This window comes from Cherax quadricarinatus, chromosome 3 (genome assembly GCF_038502225.1).
Source record: "Cherax quadricarinatus isolate ZL_2023a chromosome 3, ASM3850222v1, whole genome shotgun sequence".
Taxonomy (NCBI): Eukaryota; Metazoa; Arthropoda; class Malacostraca; order Decapoda; family Parastacidae; genus Cherax; species Cherax quadricarinatus.
Window position 1 is genome coordinate 18485154 of NC_091294.1, and position 22632 is coordinate 18507785.

Below are 22632 nucleotides of genomic sequence, written 5' to 3' on the forward strand. Positions count from 1 at the left end.
TAGTGAGGGTCATCAACAGGTAGTGTAGTGAGGGTCATCAACAGGTAGCGTAGTGAGGGTCATCAACAGGTAGTGTAGTGAGGGTCATCAACAGGTAGCGTGGTGAGGCTCATCAACAAGTAGTGTAGTGAGGGTCATCAACAGGTAGTGTAGTGAGGGTCATCAACAGGTAGTGTAGTGAGGGTCATCAACAGGTAGCGTAGTGAGGGTCATCAACAGGTAGTGTAGTGAGGGTCATCAACAGGTAGTGTAGTGAGGGTCATCAACAGGTAGTGCAGTGAGGGTCATCAACAGGTAGTGTAGTGAGGGTCATCAACAGGTAGTGTAGTGAGGGTCATCAACAGGTAGTGTAGTGAGGGTCATCAACAGGTAGTGTAGTGAGGGTCATCAACAGGTAGTGTAGTGAGGGTCATCAACAGGTAGCGTAGTGAGCGTCATCAACAGGTAGTGTAGTGAGGGTCATCAACAGGTAGTGTAGTGAGGGTCATCAACAGGTAGTGTAGTGAGGGTCATCAACAGGTAGTGTAGTGAGGGTCATCAACAGGTAGCGTAGTGAGCGTCATCAACAGGTAGTGTAGTGAGGGTCATCAACAGGTAGTGTAGTGAGGGTCATCAACAGGTAGTGTATCAACAGTGAGGGTCATCAACAGGTAGTGTAGTGAGGGTCATCAACAGGTAGTGTAGTGAGGGTCATCAACAGGTAGTGTAGTGAGGGTCATCAACAGGTAGCGTAGTGAGGGTCATCAACAGGTAGTGTAGTGAGGGTCATCAACAGGTAGTGTAGTGAGGGTCATCAACAGGTAGTGTAGTGAGGGTCATCAACAGGTAGTGTAGTGAGGGTCATCAACAGGTAGCGTAGTGAGGGTCATCAACAGGTAGCGTAGTGAGGGTCATCAACAGGTAGTGTAGTGAGGGTCATCAACAGGTAGTGTAGTGAGGGTCATCAACAGGTAGTGCAGTGAGGGTCATCAACAGGTAGTGTAGTGAGGGTCATCAACACGTAGTGTAGTGAGGGTCATCAACAGGTAGTGTAGTGAGGGTCATCAACAGGTAGTGTAGTGAGGGTCATCAACAGGTAGTGTAGTGAGGGTCATCAACAGGTAGTGCAGTGAGGGTCATCAACAGGTAGTGTAGTGAGGGTCATCAACAGGTAGTGTAGTGAGGGTCATCAACAGGTAGTACAGTGAGGGTCATCAACAGGTAGCGTAGTGAGGGTCATCAACAGGTAGTGTAGTGAGGGTCATCAACAGGTAGTGTAGTGAGGGTCATCAACAGGTAGTGTAGTGAGGGTCATCAACAGGTAACATAGTGAGGGTCATCAACAGGTAGTGTAGTGAGGGTCATCAACAGGTAGTGTAGTGAGGGTCATCAACAGGTAGCGTAGTGAGGGTCATCAACAGGTAGTACAGTGAGGGTCATCAACAGGTAGCGTAGTGAGGGTCATCAACAGGTAGTGTAGTGAGGGTCATCAACAGGTAGTATAGTGAGGGTCATCAACAGGTAGCATAGTGAGGGTCATCAACAGGTAGTGTAGTGAGGGTCATCAACAGGTAGCGTAGTGAGGGTCATCAACAGGTAGTGTAGTGAGGGTCATCAACAGGTAGTGTAGTGAGGGTCATCAACAGGTAGTGTAGTGAGGGTCATCAACAGGTAGTGTAGTGAGGGTCATCAACAGGTAGTGTAGTGAGGGTCATCAACAGGTAGCGTAGTGAGGGTCATCAACAGGTAGTGTAGTGAGGGTCATCAACAGGTAGTGTAGTGAGGGTCATCAACAGGTAGTGTAGTGAGGGTCATCAACAGGTAGTGTAGTGAGGGTCATCAACAGGTAGCGTAGTGAGGGTCATCAACAGGTAGCGTAGTGAGGGTCATCAACAGGTAGTGTAGTGAGGGTCATCAACAGGTAGTGTAGTGACGGTCATCAACAGGTAGTGCAGTGAGGGTCATCAACAGGTAGTGTAGTGAGGGTCATCAACAGGTAGTGTAGTGAGGGTCATCAACAGGTAGTGTAGTGAGGGTCATCAACAGGTAGTGTAGTGAGGGTCATCAACAGGTAGTGTAGTGAGGGTCATCAACAGGTAGTGCAGTGAGGGTCATCAACAGGTAGTGTAGTGAGGGTCATCAACAGGTAGTGTAGTGAGGGTCATCAACAGGTAGTACAGTGAGGGTCATCAACAGGTAGCGTAGTGAGGGTCATCAACAGGTAGTGTAGTGAGGGTCATCAACAGGTAGTGTAGTGAGGGTCATCAACAGGTAGTGTAGTGAGGGTCATCAACAGGTAGCGTAGTGAGGGTCATCAACAGGTAGTGTAGTGAGGGTCATCAACAGGTAGTGTAGTGAGGGTCATCAACAGGTAGCGTAGTGAGGGTCATCAACAGGTAGTACAGTGAGGGTCATCAACAGGTAGCGTAGTGAGGGTCATCAACAGGTAGTGTAGTGAGGGTCATCAACAGGTAGTATAGTGAGGGTCATCAACAGGTAGCATAGTGAGGGTCATCAACAGGTAGTGTAGTGAGGGTCATCAACAGGTAGCGTAGTGAGGGTCATCAACAGGTAGTGTAGTGAGGGTCATCAACAGGTAGTGTAGTGAGGGTCATCAACAGGTAGTGTAGTGAGGGTCATCAACAGGTAGTGTAGTGAGGGTCATCAACAGGTAGCGTAGTGAGGGTCATCAACAGGTAGTGTAGTGAGGGTCACCAACAGGTAGTATAGTGAGGGTCATCAACAGGTAGCGTAGTGAGGGTCATCAACAGGTAGTGTAGTGAGGGTCATCAACAGGTAGTGTAGTGAGGGTCATCAACAGGTAGCGTAGTGAGGGTCATCAACAGGTAGTGTAGTGAGGGTCATCAACAGGTAGTGTAGTGAGGGTCATCAACAGGTAGTGTAGTGAGGGTCATCAACAGGTAGTGTAGTGAGGGTCATCAACAGGTAGTGTAGTGAGGGTCATCAACAGGTAGCGTAGTGAGGGTCATCAACAGGTAGTGTAGTGAGGGTCATCAACAGGTAGCGTAGTGAGGGTCATCAACAGGTAGCGTAGTGAGGGTCATCAACAGGTAGTGTAGTGAGGGTCATCAACAGGTAGTGTAGTGAGGGTCATCAACAGGTAGTGTAGTGAGGGTCATCAACAGGTAGCGTAGTGAGGGTCATCAACAGGTAGTGTAGTGAGGGTCATCAACAGGTAGTGTAGTGAGGGTCATCAACAGGTAGTGCAGTGAGGGTCATCAACAGGTAGTGTAGTGAGGGTCATCAACAGGTAGTGTAGTGAGGGTCATCAACAGGTAGTGTAGTGAGGGTCATCAACAGGTAGTGTAGTGAGGGTCATCAACAGGTAGTGTAGTGAGGGTCATCAACAGGTAGTGTAGTGAGGGTCATCAACAGGTAGCGTAGTGAGCGTCATCAACAGGTAGTGTAGTGAGCGTCATCAACAGGTAGCGTAGTGAGCGTCATCAACAGGTAGTGTAGTGAGGGTCATCAACAGGTAGTGTAGTGAGGGTCATCAACAGGTAGTGTAGTGAGGGTCATCAACAGGTAGTGCAGTGACGGTCATCAACAGGTAGTGCAGTGAGGGTCATCAACAGGTAGTGCAGTGAGGGTCATCAACAGGTAGTGTAGTGAGGGTCATCAACAGGTAGTGTAGTGAGGGTCATCAACAGGTAGTACAGTGAGGGTCATCAACAGGTAGCGTAGTGAGGGTCATCAACAGGTAGTACAGTGAGGGTCATCAACAGGTAGTGTAGTGAGGGTCATCAACAGGTAGTGTAGTGAGGGTCATCAACAGGTAGTACAGTGAGGGTCATCAACAGGTAGCGTAGTGAGGGTCATCAACAGGTAGTGTAGTGAGGGTCATCAACAGGTAGTGCAGTGAGGGTCATCAACAGATAGTGTAGTGAGGGTCATCAACAGGTAGTGTAGTGAGGGTCATCAACAGGTAGTGTAGTGAGGGTCATCAACAGGTAGTGTAGTGAGGGTCATCAACAGGTAGTGTAGTGACGGTCATCAACAGGTAGTGCAGTGAGGGTCATCAACAGGTAGTGCAGTGAGGGTCATCAACAGGTAGTGTAGTGAGGGTCATCAACAGGTAGTGTAGTGAGGGTCATCAACAGGTAGTACAGTGAGGGTCATCAACAGGTAGCGTAGTGAGGGTCATCAACAGGTAGTACAGTGAGGGTCATCAACAGGTAGTGTAGTGAGGGTCATCAACAGGTAGTGTAGTGAGGGTCATCAACAGGTAGTACAGTGAGGGTCATCAACAGGTAGCGTAGTGAGGGTCATCAACAGGTAGTGTAGTGAGGGTCATCAACAGGTAGTGTAGTGAGGGTCATCAACAGGTAGTGTAGTGAGGGTCATCAACAGGTAGTGTAGTGAGGGTCATCAACAGGTAGCGTAGTGAGGGTCATCAACAGGTAGTGTAGTGAGGGTCATCAACAGGTAGTGTAGTGAGGGTCATCAACAGGTAGCGTAGTGAGGGTCATCAACAGGTAGTATAGTGAGGGTCATCAACAGGTAGCGTAGTGAGGGTCATCAACAGGTAGTGTAGTGAGGGTCATCAACAGGTAGCGTAGTGAGGGTCATCAACAGGTAGTGTAGTGAGGGTCATCAACAGGTAGTGTAGTAAGGGTCATCAACAGGTAGTGTAGTGAGGGTCATCAACAGGTAGTGTAGTGAGGGTCATCAACAGGTAGCGTAGTGAGGGTCATCAACAGGTAGTGTAGTGAGGGTCATCAACAGGTAGTATAGTGAGGGTCATCAACAGGTAGCGTAGTGAGGGTCATCAACAGGTAGTGTAGTGAGGGTCATCAACAGGTGATGTTTAGCTCTGGTGTCAGAGATGAAAACTTGAGAGGTAGAAGCTTCCGGTGCCACGTCTTCTTAGAAGAAGTTACATCAATAACATCAACAACATCAACAAATGATAATATCATCATCATCAACAATAACAACATCATCATCATCAACAACAATAACATCATCATCAACAAAATCATCAACAATAACATCAACATCATCAACACCATTATCATCATCATCAACATGAAAAATATCATCAATATCAACATCATCATCATCATCATCAACATCAACAACAAATAACAACAACAGGATCCTTCTATCACTTCTGAGCTTTAGTTCACTACAATGTTCACACAATACTCGCCTTATATAACTATCATTGACTTACATCAGCTGGTGTACATCAGCTGGTGTACATCAGCTGGTGTACATCAGCTGGTGTACATCAGCTGGTGTACATCAGCTGGTGTACATCAGCTGGTGTACATCAGCTGGTGTACATCAGCTGGTGTACATCAGCTGGTGTACATCAGCTGGTGTACATCAGCTGGTGTACATCAGCTGGTGTACATCAGATGGTGTACATCAGTGTTGCTTTACCAGTTAATTCTGCAGCATGTGTGTGATGGTCAGTTTTTCCTGCCAGACTGACTGATAAAACTTAACTGAGGAGCAACAGTAATGACAACAGAACAAGTGACAACAGAACAAGTGGCATCAGAACAAGTGACAACAGAACAAGTGACAACAGAACAAGTAACAACAGAACAAGTGACAAGACAAGTGATAACAGAACAAGTGACAACAGAGCAAGTGACAACAGAGCAAGTGACAACAGAGCAAGTGACAACAGAGCAAGTGACAACAGAACAAGTGACAACAGAACAAGTGACAACAGAACAAGTGACAACAGAACAAGTGACAACAGAGCAAGTGACAACATAACAAGTGACAACAGAACAAGTAACAACAGAACAAGTGACAACAAGACAAGTGATAACAGAACAAGTGACAACAGAGCAAGTGACAACAGAGCAAGTGACAACAGAGCAAGTGACAACAGAGCAAGTGACAACAGAACAAGTGCCAACAGAACAAGTGACAACAGAACAAGTGACAACAGAACAAGTGACAACAGAGCAGGTGACAACAGAGCAAGTGACAACAGAACAAGTGACAACAGAACAAGTGACAACAGAACAAGTGACAACAGAACAAGTGACAACAGAACAAGTGACAACAGAACAAGTGACAACAAGACAAGTGATAACAGAACAAGTGACAACAGAACAAGTGACAACAGAACAAGTGACAACAGAGCAAGTGACAACAGAGCAAGTGACAATAGAATAAGTGACAACAGAACAAGTGACAGCAGAGCAAGTGACAACAGAACAAATCGCCTCCCAGCACGTGTCCTAGCACGCCTCCTAGCACGTGTCCTAGCACGCCTAGCACGCCTCCCAGCACGTGTCCTAGCACGCCTCCTAGCACGTGTCCTAGCACGCCTCCTAGCACGCCTCCTAGCACGTGTCCTAGCACGCCTCCTAGCACGTGTCCTAGCACGCCTCCTAGCACGCCTCCTAGCACGTGTCCTAGCACGCCTCCTAGCACGTGTCCTAGCACGCCTCCTAGCACCCCCTACCAACCAGTCACCACCCAACCTCCCCTCCCCCGGTACAGAAATTCCTGCGACTTTCCCCTAGTAGAACTACAGCTCCCGGATATCTTGGCCGGGGGGGGGGGGGTGGAGTGCTTGGTCGTACTGCCAAATTAAAAATTCTCGATATTAAAAAAAAAAATCCAGTTTTTGGAAGTTTTTGAAACATCAGGAAATTTTCATTTTTTCCCCCTAAATCTATGACAGTTTGTGTTAAAATACAACTTTACTTAGAATAAAAAAAAGGGTTTTAATCTTATGTAGACTGTTAATGAGTGTTATGTCGTGACTGGGTACGTGGGTCTGGCTTGACGGTCAAGTATACGTCACGAAACGTACCTCATCAAACGTTAGGGTCACAAGAGTTCGTCATGAAACGTACGCTTCACAGAGTACGTCATAATACGTACGTTTCACCTGCACCTGATACACCACACTTAGCCTCCTCAAGGTCTCACACAGGTCAATACGCTCATTATTATACGCAGGTTTGAACATACGCTAGAGTCCTGCGTGCACGCTAGTAGAGGTTCACACACACAACACACACACACACACACACACACACACACACACACACACACACACACACACACACACACACACACACGAGAGATTTAAAGAAGTATTTACAGTGGAAACCGGTAGGACTCCAGGAAATCAGAACAGGGAGGTACACCAACAAGTGTTGGATGAGGTGCACATAACCGAGGAGGAGGTGAAGAAGCTGCTATGTGAACTTGATACCTCAAAGGCCTTAGAGAGGGAGCAGATATGGCAAATGTAGTCCCAATTTTTTAAAAAGGAGACAGACATGAGGCATTAAACTACAGACCTGTGTCACTAACGTGTATAGTATGCAGATTCATGGAGAAGATCATCAGGAGGAGAGTGGTGGAGCACCTGGAAAGAAACAAGTGTATAATCAACAAACAGCACGGTTTCAGGGAAGGAAAATCCTGTGTCACAAACCTACTGGAGTTTTATGATAAGGTGAGAGAAGTAAGACAAAAGAGAGAGGGGCGAATACACTGCATTTTCTTGGACTGCAAGAAGGCCTTCGACACAGTTCGTCACAAGAGATTACTGCAAAAGCTAGAGGATCAGGCACACATAACAGGAAAGGCACTGCAATGGATCAGAGAATACCTGACAGGGAGGCAAAAACGAGTCATGGTACGTGACGAGGTGCCAGGTTGGGCGCCTGTGACAAGCGGGGTTCCACAGGGGTCAGTCCTAAGACCTGTGCTGTTTTTTGTATATGTGAATGACATAACGGAAGGGATAGACTCAGGAGAGTCCTTGTTTGCAGATGATGTGAAGTTAATGAGGAGAATCAAATCGGTCGAGGATCAGGCAGGACTACAAAAAGACCTGGACAGGCTACAAGCCTGGTCCAGCAACTGGCTCCTTGAATTTAACCCTGCCAAATGTAAAGTCGTCATGAAGATCGGGGAAGGGCAAAGAAGACCGCAGACACAGTATAGTCTAGGTGGTCAAAGACTGCAAACCTCACTCAAGGAAAAAGATCTTGGGGTGAGTATAATACCGAGCACATCTCCTGAGGCGCACATCAGTCAGATAACTGATGCAGCGTATGGGCGTCTAGCAAACTTAAGGATAGCGTTCCGATACCTCAGTAAGGAATCGTTCAAGACTCTTTTCACCATTTACGTCAAGCCCATACTGGAGTATGCAGCACAAGTTTTTAATCCAAACCTGGTCAAGCATGTCAGGAATTTAGAGAAAGTGCAAAGGTTTGCAACAAGGTTAGTTCCAGAGCTAAGGGGATTGTCCTACGAAGAAAGGTTAAGGGAAATCGGCCTGACGACACTGGAGGACAGGAGGGTCAGGGGAGACATGATAATGACATACAAAATACTGTGAAGAATAGATAAGGTGGACAGAGACAGGATGTTCCAGGGAGGGGACACAGAAACAAGGGGTCACAATTGGAAGCTAAAGACTCAAATGAGTCAGAGGGATGTTAGGAAGTATTTCTTCAGCCACAGAGTTGTCAGGAAGAATAACAGTCTGGGAAGTGATGTAGTGGAGGCGGGAACCATACATAGTTTTAAGACGAGGTATGATAAAACTCATGTAGCAGGGAGAAAGAGGACCTAGTAGCGACTAGCGAAGAAGGGGGGCCAGGAGCTGAGTCTCGACTCCTGCAACTACAATTAGGTGAATCAGGTGAGTCCACACAAACACACACACGTCCATGTGCACATATACCGTCATTTGTTTCATTAATTTCTTCTCACCGACTTCATCAACATTCCTACACAATACAGTTTATTAATTACTCACATCAATTATAAAGACAATCTGCAATATAAATCATGCTATAAACATCGCTAAAAATGTTACTATAAACATCGTTACATATTATTTTTAATCTTATTCAAATAGTTTTTCAATGAAAGAATATTTATTTTGATTACAAATTTATTTAATAATTATTTTGTAGTTAACAATAAATAATATTAAAAATAATAATAATAATAATAATAATAATAATAATAATAATAATAATAATAATAATAATAATAATAATAATAATAATAATACATGGTTGTCTTGCACTCTCTCTCATCTTACTACATTTCCACTTGCCCAAATTAATTAAGTTGCAGTGTTGCGCAGTGAACATTTTATGACGATTGAAAATGTTGTCTTCATGGTAAGACTTTGTGGCGGTCATAAGTTGGTGTAGTGACACATGTAAGACTTTGTGGTGGTCATAAGTTGGTGTAGTGACACATGTAAGACTTTGTGGTGGTTATAAGTTGGTGTAGTGACACATGTAAGACTTTGTGGTGGTTATAAGTTGGTGTAGTGACACATGTAAGACTTTGTGGTGGTCATAAGTTGGTGTAGTGACACATGTAAGACTTTGTGGTGGTTATAAGTTGGTGTAGTGACACATGTAAGACTTTGTGGTGGTTATAAGTTGGTGTAGTGACACATGTAAGACTTTGTGGTGGTCATAAGTTGGTGTAGTGACACATGTAAGACTTTGTGGTGGTTATAAGTTGGTGTAGTGACACATGTAAGACTTTGTGGTGGTCATAAGTTGGTGTAGTGACACATGTAAGACTTTGTGGTGGTCATAAGTTGGTGTAGTGACACATGTAAGACTTTGTGGTGGTTATAAGTTGGTGTAGTGACACATGTAAGACTTTGTGGTGGTCATAAGTTGGTGTAGTGACACATGTAAGACTTTGTGGTGGTTATAAGTTGGTGTAGTGACACATGTAAGACTTTGTGGCGGTCATAAGTTGGTGTAGTGACACATGTAAGACTTTGTGGCGGTTATAAGTTGGTGTAGTGACACATGTAAGACTTTGTGGCGGTTATAAGTTGGTGTAGTGACACATGTAAGACTTTGTGGCGGTTATAAGTTGGTGTAGTGACACATGTAAGACTTTGTGGTGGTTATAAGTTGGTGTAGTGACACATGTAAGACTTTGTGGCGGTCATAAGTTGGTGTAGTGACACATGTAAGACTTTGTGGCGGTTATAAGTTGGTGTAGTGACACATGTAAGACTTTGTGGCGGTCATAAGTTGGTGTAGTGACACATGTAAGACTTTGTGGCGGTTATAAGTTGGTGTAGTGACACATGTAAGACTTTGTGGCGGTCATAAGTTGGTGTAGTGACACATGTAAGACTTTGTGGTGGTTATAAGTTGGTGTAGTGACACATGTAAGACCTTGTGGTGGTTATAAGTTGGTGTAGTGACACATGTAAGACTTTGTGGCGGTTATAAGTTGGTGTAGTGACACATGTAAGACTTTGTGGCGGTTATAAGTTGGTGTAGTGACACATGTAAGACCTTGTGGTGGTTATAAGTTGGTGTAGTGACACATGTAAGACTTTGTGGGGGTTATAAGTTGGTGTAGTGACACATGTAAGACTTTGTGGTGGTTATAAGTTGGTGTAGTGACACATGTAAGACTTTGTGGTGGTTATAAGTTGGTGTAGTGACACATGTAAGACTTTGTGGTGGTTATAAGTTGGTGTAGTGACACATGTAAGACTTTGTGGCGGTCATAAGTTGGTGTAGTGACACATGTACTACCCCTGGAAGACGCATTCATATCAAATATTAATAATCAGGTTTTAAACATTTACACTTCAGTACGGAGGATAAAAGGGATTTGATGAAGAATATTTGTATTTCTTCCTAACACTCCATCTTATTTTATTATTATTAGTTGTTTAATGTTATGTCTTATTTGTGTGTGTGTGTGTGTGTGTGTGTGTGTGTGTGTGTGTGTGTGTGTGTGTGTGTGTGTGTGTGTGTGTGTGTGTGTGTGTGTGTGTGTGCACTCACCTATTTGTACTCACCTATTTGTGGTTGCAGGAGTCGAGTCATAGCTCCTGGCCCCGCCTCTTCACTGATTGCTACTAGGTCCTCTCTCTCCCTGCTCCATGAGCTTTATCATACCTCGCCTTAAAACTATGTATGGTTCCCGCCTCCACTACTTCACTTTCTAGACTATTCCACGACTTGACTACTCTATGACTGAAGAAATACTTCCTAACATCCCTTTGATTCATCTGAGTCCTCAACTTCCAATTGTGACCTCTTGTGTCTGTGTCCCATTTCTGGAACATCCCGTCTTTGTCCATCTCGTCTATTCCGCGCAGTATTTTATATGTCGTTATCATGTCTCCCCTGACCCTCCTGGCCTCCAGTGTCGTCAGGCCGATTTCCCTCAACCTTTCTTCGTAGGACAATCCCCGTAGCTCTGGGACTAGTCTTGTTGCAAACCTTTGCACTTTCTCTAATTTCTTGACGTGCTTGACTAGGTGTGGATTCCAAACTGGTGCTGCATACTCCAGTATGGGCCTGACGTAAATGGTATACAGAATCTTGAACGACTCCTTACTGAGGTATCGGAACGCTATCCGCAGGTTTGCCAGGCGCCCGTATGCTGCAGCAGTTATCTGATTGATGTGCGCCTCAGGAGATATGCTCGGTGTTATACTCACCCCCAGATCTTTTTCCTTGAGTGAGGTTTGCAGACTTTGTCCATCTAAACTATATTGTGTCTGCGGTCTTCTTTGCCCTTCCCCAATCTTCATGATTTTGCATTTGGCGGTGTTAAACTCAAGGAGCCAGTTGCTGGACCAGGCTTGTAGGCTGTCCAGATCTCTTTGTAGTCCTGCCTGATCCTCGTCCGATTTGATTCTTCTCATTAACTTCACATCGTCCGCAAACAAGGACACTTCTGAGTCTATCCCTTCCGTTATGACGTTCACATATACCAAGAACAGCACAGGTCCTAGGACTGACCCCTGTGGAACCCCACTTGTCACAAGCGCCCACTCTGACACCTCGTCACGTGCCATGACTCGTTGTGTGTGTGTGTGTGTGTGTGTGTTTGTGTGTATGTGTGTGTGTATGTGTGTATGTGTGTGTGTGTGTGTGTGTGTGTGTGTGTGTGAGGGTATTTTACAACACTGAGAGATACATGATGTGTGTTACCTTCTACATGGTTCACAGACTTTAGAAAGGACGGCTTTCAACATGCGGAGTGCGCTACCTGTGCGAAGGTGTCATCAAGCGTCTCAAAGGTTTATCTGCTTCCCCTGGAGGAGGTAGTAGATAAACCTAGTGAGTACTGCCAAGCAAATGTCTTGGTTAGAAAAGAGATAGATTATACCCCAAATATTTACAATGTATCAACATCCGGGGTCCCAGACTATTCAACATCTTACCAGAAGATATCAGAAACACTGCTGGAACAAGTGCAGCCTTCAAGAGGAAATTGGGCAAGTATCTTCACCTGGAGTCAAATCAACCAGGCTATGATTGATATTTGGGGCAACGAGCCTCCAACAGCAACAGCCTGGTTGACCAGGCAAGCACCAGACAAGCCTGGCCCATGACCGGGCTCCGAAAGTAATGAAACTCTGGAAACTCTTCAATGGCATATCAAAGGTATACGGATCCTTCTGGCAGCAAAAGTATCTCTGATGATCGCACTTGCTATAATGTTCGTCTGCCTGCCAAGGTCCGACAAGCATCTCTGTTACATGATATAGTAACGTCACAAATCTGCTAATCGAGTGCTGAGGAAGATAAAATAGTCAGAATTACTTTTGATTCAAGTTGATGAAAGAACAGATTCAGCGTTTTGTTCACAGCTTTTGGTTTTTGCCGCCTCTCACTATGAAGACTCAGTTCAAGACGAATTTCTCTCTTGCCATCCACCTGGAACAATTGCTGATGCTCACACTTATTAACTTGGTCTCATTATTTTTTTTTTTTTTGAAAAGGGAGGTCTGTGATGGACCAGCTGTGTGAGGTCAGTACTGATGGTGAGCCTACAATGCTTGCCTCACCATCACGATTCATCCCAAAGATTAAACAGAAAATATCCAGTGAAGTAGGAAAGATTCACCGCGAGGCACTTGTTTCAGCACTTCTCCATGGTGCTGCAAACTGCCATGAAGACTGTATACTACATTAAAGGTAATGCTCTAAGTGCACGACTCTTTAAAAAACTGAGTCATTATGTGGATTCAGCTCATCACAATCTCTTACTTCATACGCAGGTTCTCTGGTCATCTTCAGGTAAGATGATGGCACGTCGTCTGGAATTATGGGATGATACCAGCACATTCATTATAACTCGAGGGAAAGTTGATCTTCAAGCTTCACTCAACAGTGAAAGTCTTGTGCTATGTCAAGCTTACCTTACAGATATGTTTCCAGCACTGAATGAAATAAATGTCAAGCTTCAAGGAAAAGAGAAAACAATAATTAACCACACCGACTGTGTACAGTGTCACTGTAGATCCCGAACTCTGGAAAACAACAGAAACACTGAACATGTATCTCTGATCTACACACTCTCACCTAAGCTCTTGGTGATAATCCACTTGAACAACCCTTGCCTGACAATATGAAATAGTATTCAGTGCTACAATCAAGCAATAATTCCATGCAATTGAGGTTGATGTTGTAGCCATGACCCTTACAAGAAAGCCTTTCATATCTCGGGTATATAATTTTCGTGACGAGGTACAGGAAGAGTTCCTGGAGCTCATCAATGACACTACCACCAAGGATAACCTAAAACAAGAGCAACTTGACACATTTTAGGAGAAAAACAAACTTTGCTACAAAGTTTGTGGTCCAGCTCTGACAACTCTGATGACAACTTTCTTTACTGTACCTTTGTCAGTCTGGCTTCTCCACGCTGTTGTCCATCAAGACTCAACACTGACCTAAGTTGGATGTTGAACCTGACCTACGATGTGACCTCTCTAACACTCAAGCTAGTGTACCAACTCTGCCGACTATCAAACACTCTTAAGTTTCTCCATTAAGTTTGCTCACCTTCACTCTTTCTCCCACACCCTCCATCAGTCTCCTGACCCTCCCTCACTCTCCTCACCCTCCCTCACTCTCCTCACCCTCCATCAGTCTCCTCCCCCTCCCTCACTCTCCTCACCCTCCATCAGTCTCCTCCCCCTCCCTCACTCTCCTAACCCTCCATCAGTGTCATCCCCACCCTCACTCTCCTCACCCTCCATCAGTCTCCTCCCCCTCCCTCACTCTCCTCACCCTCCATCAGTCTACTCCCCACCCTCACTCTCCTCACCCTCCATCAGTCTCCTCCCCCTCCCTCACTCTCCTCACCCTCCATCAGTCTCCTCCCCACCCTCACTCTCCTCACCCTCCATCAGTCTCCTCCCCCTCCCTCACTCTCCTCACCCTCCATCAGTCTCCTCCCCACTCTCACTCTCCTCACCCTCCATCAGTCTCCTCCCCACCCTCACTCTCCTCACCCTCCATCAGTCTCCTCCCCACCCTCACTCTCCTCACCCTCCATCAGTCTCCTCCCCACCCTCAATCAGTCTCCTCCCCACCCTCACTCTCCTCACCCTCCATCAGTCTCCTCCCCACGCTCACTCTCTTCACCCTCCATCAGTCTCCTCCCCACCCTCACTCTCGTCACCCTCCATCAGTCTCCTCCCCACCCTCACTCTCCTCACCCTCCATCAGTCTCCTCCCAACCCTCACTCTCCTCACCCTCCATCAGTCTCCTCCCCACCCTCACTCTCCTCACCCTCCATCAGTCTCCTCCCCACCCTCACCCACATTTTCTCTCCTCCCATATTCCTTCCATATTCTTTCACCCTCCCTCACTCTCCTCACCCTCCCTCACTCTCCTCACCCTCCCTCACTCTCCTCACCCTCCCTCACTCTACTCACCCTCCCTCACTCTCCTCACCCTCCCTCACTCTACTCACCATCAGTAACTCTCCTGACCCTCCCTCACTCTTCTCATCCTCACTCACTCTCCTGACCCTCCCTCACTCTCCTCACCCTCCCTCACTCTCCTCACCCTTCCTCACTCTCCTCACCCTCCCTCACTCTCCTCACCGTCCCTCACTCTCCTCACCGTCCCTCACTCTTCTCACCCTCCCTCACTCTCCTGACCCTCCATCACTCTCCTCACAATCAGTTACTCTCCTGACCCTCCCTCACTCTCCTGACCCTCCCTCACTCTCCTCACCCTCCCTCACTCTCCTCACATTCCCTCACTCTCCTCACCCTCCCTCACTCTCCTCACCCTCCCTCACTCTCCTCACATTCCCTCACTCTCCTCACCCTCCCTCACTCTTCTCACCCTCCCTCACTCTCCTCACCCTCCCTCACTCTCCTCACATTCCCTCACTCTCCTCACCCTCCCTCACTCTCCTCACCCTCCCTCACTCTCCTCACCCTCCCTCACTCTCCTCACATTCCCTCACTCTCCTCACCCTCCCTCACTCTCCTCACCCTCCCTCACTCTCCTCACATTCCCTCACTCTCCTCACCCTCCCTCACTCTCCTCACCCTCCCTCACTCTCCTCACATTCCCTCACTCTCCTCACCCTCCCTCACTCTCCTCACCCTCCCTCACTCTCCTCACCCTCCCTCACTCTCCTCACATTCCCTCACTCTCCTCACCCTCCCTCACTCTCCTCACCCTCCCTCACTCTCCTCACCCTCCCTCACTCTCCTCACATTCCCTCACTCTCCTCACCCTCCCTCACTCTCCTCACCCTCCCTCACTCTCCTCACATTCCCTCACTCTCCTCACCCTCCCTCACTCTCCTCACCATCCCTCACTCTCCTCACATTCCCTCACTCTCCTCATCCTCCCTCACTCTCCTCACCCTCCCTCACTCTCCTCACATTCCCTCACTCTCCTCACCCTCCCTCACTCTCCTCACCCTCCCTCACTCTCCTCACCCTCCCTCACTCTCCTCACATTCCCTCACTCTCCTCACCCTCCCTCACTCTCCTCACCCTCCCTCACTCTCCTCACCCTCCCTCACTCTCCTCACATTCCCTCACTCTCCTCACCCTCCCTCACTCTCCTCACCCTCCCTCACTCTCCTCACCCTCCCTCACTCTCCTCACATTCCCTCACTCTCCTCACCCTCCCTCACTCTCCTCACCCTCCCTCACTCTCCTCACATTCCCTCACTCTCCTCACCCTCCCTCACTCTCCTCACCCTCCCTCACTCTCCTCACCCTCCCTCACTCTCCTCACCCTCCCTCACTCTCTTCACATTCCCTCACTCTCCTCACCCTCCCTCACTCTCCTCACTCTCCCTCACTCTCCTCACCCTCCCTCACTCTCCTCACAGTCCCTCACTCTCCTCACCCTCCCTCACTCTCCTCACCCTCCCTCACTCTCCTCACCCTCCCTCACTCTCCTCACCCTCCCTCACTCTCCTCACCCTCCCTCACTCTCCTCACCCTCCCTCACTCTCCTCACATTCCCTCACTCTCCTCACCCTCCCTCACTCTCCTCACCCTCCCTCACTCTCCTCACCCTCCCTCACTCTCCTCACCCTCCCTCACTCTCCTCACATTCCCTCACTCTCCTCACCCTCCCTCACTCTCCTCACCCTCCCTCACTCTCCTCACCCTCCCTCACTCTCCTCACATTCCCTCACTCTCCTCACCCTCCCTCACTCTCCTCACCCTCCCTCACTCTCCTCACCCTCCCTCACTCTCCTCACCCTCCCTCACTCTCCTCACCCTCCCTCACTCACCTCACACTCCCTCACTCTCCTCACCCTCCCTCACTCTCCTCACCCTCCCTCACTCTCCTCACCCTCCCTCACTCTCCTCACCCTCCCTCACTCTCCTCACCCTCCCTCACTCTCCTCATACATGTTTTCCAAGAGACAACTTTAAGTATTAATTTAAACATTTATTGTATCAGTTCAATTTCGTTGATTAAAAAAAAGTCGTAATATTATAAGTGAAGAATAAAATAATTGATAAAGAAAACCGGCCATTTTTTAACTTATTGTTTAGTAAGATGTTGTGTTTGGTTGGTAACACTGCCATATATAACACTGCCATATATAACACTGCCATATATAACACTACCATATATAACACTACAATATATAACACTGCCATATATAACACTGCCATATATAACACTGCCATATATAACACTACCATATATAACACTGCCATATATAACACTACCATATATAACACTACCATATATAACACTACCATATATAACACTGCCATATATAACACTGCCATATATAACACTGCCATATATAACACTACCATATATAACACTACCATATATAACACTACCATATATAACACTACCATATATAACACTACCATATATAACACTGCCATATATAACACTACCATATATAACACTACCATATATAACACTACCATATATAACACTGCCATATATAACACTACCATATATAACACTACCATATATAACACTACCATATATAACACTGCCATATATAACACTACCATATATAACACTACCATATATAACACTGCCATATATAACACTGCCATATATAACACTGCCATATATAACACTACCATATATAACACTGCCATATATAACACTGCCATATATAACACTGCCATATATAACACTGCCATATATAACACTGCCATATATAACACTACCATATATAACACTGCCATATATAACACTGCCATATATAACACTACCATATATAACACTGCCATATATAACACTGTCATATATAACACTACCATATATAACACTGCCATATATAACACTGCCATATATAACACTGCCATATATAACACTGCCATATATAACACTGCCATATATAACACTACCATATATAACACTGCCATATATAACACTGCCATATATAACACTACCATATATAACACTGCCATATATAACACTGCCATATATAACACTACCATATATAACACTGCCATATATAACACTGCCATATATAACACTGCCATATATAACACTACCATATATAACACTGCCATATATAACACTGCCATATATAACACTGCCATATATAACACTGCCATATATAACACTGCCATATATAACACTACCATATATAACACTGCCATATATAACACTGCCATATATAACACTGCCATATATAACACTGCCATATATAACACTGCCATATATAACACTACCATATATAACACTACCATATATAACACTACCATATATAACACTACCATATATAACACTACCATATATAACACTGCCATATATAACACTGCCATATATAATACTGCCATATATAACACTGCCATATATAACACTGCCATATATAACACTGCCATATATAACACTGCCATATATAACACTGCCATATATAACACTGCCATATATAACACTACCATATATAACACTACCATATATAACACTACCATATATAACACTACCATATATAACACTACCATATATAACACTGCCATATATAACACTGCCATATATAACACTGCCATATATAACACTGCCATATATAACACTGCCATATATAACACTGCCATATATAACACTGCCATATATAACACTGCCATATATAACACTACCATATATAACACTACCATATATAACACTGCCATATATAACACTACCATATATAACACTGCCATATATAACACTACCATATATAACACTACCATATATAACACTGCCATATATAACACTGCCATATATAACACTACCATATATAACACTACCATATATAACACTACCATATATAACACTGCCATATATAACACTACCATATATAACACTACCATATATAACACTACCATATATAACACTACCATATATAACACTACCATATATAACACTGCCATATATAACACTGCCATATATAACACTACCATATATAACACTACCATATATAACACTGCCATATATAACACTACCATATATAACACTGGCATATATAACACTGCCATATATAACACTGCCATATATAACACTGCCATATATAACACTACCATATATAACACTGCCATATATAACACTGCCATATATAACACTGCCATATATAACACTACCATATATAACACTGCCATATATAACACTACCATATATAACACTACCATATATAACACTACCATATATAACACTACCATATATAACACTACCATATATAACACTACCATATATAACACTACCATATATAACACTACCATATATAACACTGCCATATATAACACTACCATATATAACACTACCATATATAACACTACCATATATAACACTGCCATATATAACACTACCATATATAACACTACCATATATAACACTACCATATATAACACTACCATATATAACACTACTATATATAACACTACCATATATAACACTACCATATATAACACTACCATATATAACACTGCCATATATAACACTACCATATATAACACTACCATATATAACACTACCATATATAACACTGCCATATATAACACTACCATATATAACACTACCATATATAACACTACCATATATAACACTACCATATATAACACTGCCATATATAACACTACCATATATAACACTACCATATATAACACTACCATATATAACACTGCCATATATAACACTACCATATATAACACTACCATATATAACACTGCCATATATAACACTACCATATATAACACTACCATATATAACACTGCCATATATAACACTGCCATATATAACACTACCATATATAACACTACCATATATAACACTACCATATATAACACTACCATATATAACACTGCCATATATAACACTGCCATATATAACACTACCATATATAACACTGCCATATATAACACTACCATATATAACACTACCATATATAACACTGCCATATATAACACTGCCATATATAACACTACCATATATAACACTGCCATATATAACACTACCATATATAACACTGCCATATATAACACTACCATATATAACACTACCATATATAACACTGCCATATATAACACTACCATATATAACACTACCATATATAACACTACCATATATAACACTACCATATATAACACTACCATATATAACACTGCCATATATAACACTACCATATATAACACTGCCATATATAACACTACCATATATAACACTGCCATATATAACACTACCATATATAACACTACCATATATAACACTGCCATATATAACACTACCATATATAACACTACCATATATAACACTACCATATATAACACTACCATATATAACACTGCCATATATAACACTACCATATATAACACTACCATATATAACACTGCCATATATAACACTACCATATATAACACTACCATATATAACACTACCATATATAACACTACCATATATAACACTGCCATATATAACACTACCATATATAACACTACCATATATAACACTGCCATATATAACACTACCATATATAACACTACCATATATAACACTGCCATATATAACACTGCCATATATAACACTACCATATATAACACTACCATATATAACACTGCCATATATAACACTACCATATATAACACTACCATATATAACACTGCCATATATAACACTGCCATATATAACACTACCATATATAACACTGCCATATATAACACTACCATATATAACACTACCATATATAACACTGCCATATATAACACTGCCATATATAACACTGCCATATATAACACTGCCATATATAACACTACCATATATAACACTGCCATATATAACACTACCATAAACCTGTATTCCCTGGAACGCAGGAGGGAGAGATACATGATTATATACACCTGGAAAATCCTAGAGGGACTAGTACCAAACTTGCACACGAAAATCACCCACTACGAAAGCAAAAGACTTGGCAGACGATGCACCATCCCCCCAATGAAAAGCAGGGGTGTCACTAGCACGTTAAGAGACCATACAATAAGTGTCAGGGGCCCGACACTGTTCAACTGCCTCCCAGCACACATAAGGGGGATTACCAACAGACCCCTGGCAGTCTTCAAGCTGGCACTGGACAAGCACCTAAAGTCAGTTCCGGATCAGCCGGGCTGTGGCTCGTATGTTGGTTTGCGTGCAGCCAGAAGCAACAGCCTGGTTGATCAGGCTCTGATCCACCAGGAGGCCTGGTCTCAGACCGGGCCGCGGGGGCGTTGACCCCCGGAACTCTCTCCAGGTAAACTCCAGGTAAACCATATATAACACTACCATATATAACACTGCCATATATAACACTACCATATATAACACTGCCATATATTACACTGCCATATATAACACTGCCATATATAACACTACCATATATAACAGTGCCATATATAACACTACCATATATAACACTGCCATATATAACACTGCCATATATAACACTACCATATATAACACTGCCATATATAACACGACCATATATAACACTACCATATATAACACTACCATATATAACACTACCATATATAACACTACCATATATAACACTACCATATATAACACTGATATATATAACACTGCCATATATAACACTGCCATATATAACACTGCCATATATAACACTGCCATATATAACACTACCATATATAACACTACCATATATAACACTACCATATATAACACTACCATATATACCACTACCATATATAACACTGCCATATATAACACTGCCATATATAACACTGCCATATATAACACTACCATATATAACACTACCATATATAACACTACCATATATAACACTGCCATATATAACACTACCATATATAACTGCCATATATAACACTACCATATATAACACTGCCATATATAACACTGCCATATATAACACTTCCATATATAACACTACCATATATAACATTGCCATATATAACACTGCCATATATAACACTACCATATATAACACTGCCATATATAACACTGCCATATATAACACTGCCATATATAACACTACCATATATAACACTACCATATATAACACTACCATATATAACACTACCATATATAACACTACCATATATAACACTACCATATATAACACTGCCATATATAACACTACCATATATAACACTGCCATATATAACACTACCATATATAACTGCCATATATAACACTACCATATATAACACTACCATATATAACACTGCCATATATAACACTACCATATATAACACTACCATATATAACACTGCCATATATAACACTGCCATATATAACACTACCATATATAACACTGCCATATATAACACTGCCATATATAACACTACCATATATAACACTGCCATATATAACACGACCATATATAACACTACCATATATAACACTACCATATATAACACTACCATATATAACACTACCATATATAACACTACCATATATAACACTGATATATATAACACTGCCATATATAACACTGCCATATATAACACTGCCATATATAACACTGCCATATATAACACTACCATATATAACACTACCATATATAACACTACCTTATATAACACTACCATATATAACACTACCATATATAACACTACCATATATAACACTGCCATATATAACACTACCATATATAACACTACCATATATAACACTGCCATATATAACACTGCCATATATAACACTGCCATATATAACACTGCCATATATAACACTACCATATATATATAACACTACCATATATAACACTGCCATATATAACACTACCATATATAACACTACCATATATAACACTACCATATATAACACTACCATATATAACACTACCATATATAACACTACCATATATAACACTACCATATATAACACTACCATATATAACACTACCATATATAACACTACCATATATAACTG

The 22632-nt window shown here is 43.2% G+C and overlaps 1 protein-coding gene across 2 annotated transcripts in view; it reads right to left on the reverse strand.

The window, feature by feature from the left end:
* LOC128706579 (protein FAM43A) overlaps positions 1–22632 on the reverse strand; it is a 463132-nt gene that overhangs the window by 178089 nt on the left and 262411 nt on the right. The window contains exon 3 of one of the 2 annotated variants that reach the window (XM_070090548.1): positions 7284–7351. The exons of the other annotated variant lie outside the window; for it this stretch is intronic. The gene's annotated coding sequence lies outside the window, so the exon portion shown is untranslated. The remainder of the gene's footprint in view (positions 1–7283; positions 7352–22632) is intronic. 2 annotated transcript variants of the gene reach the window in all.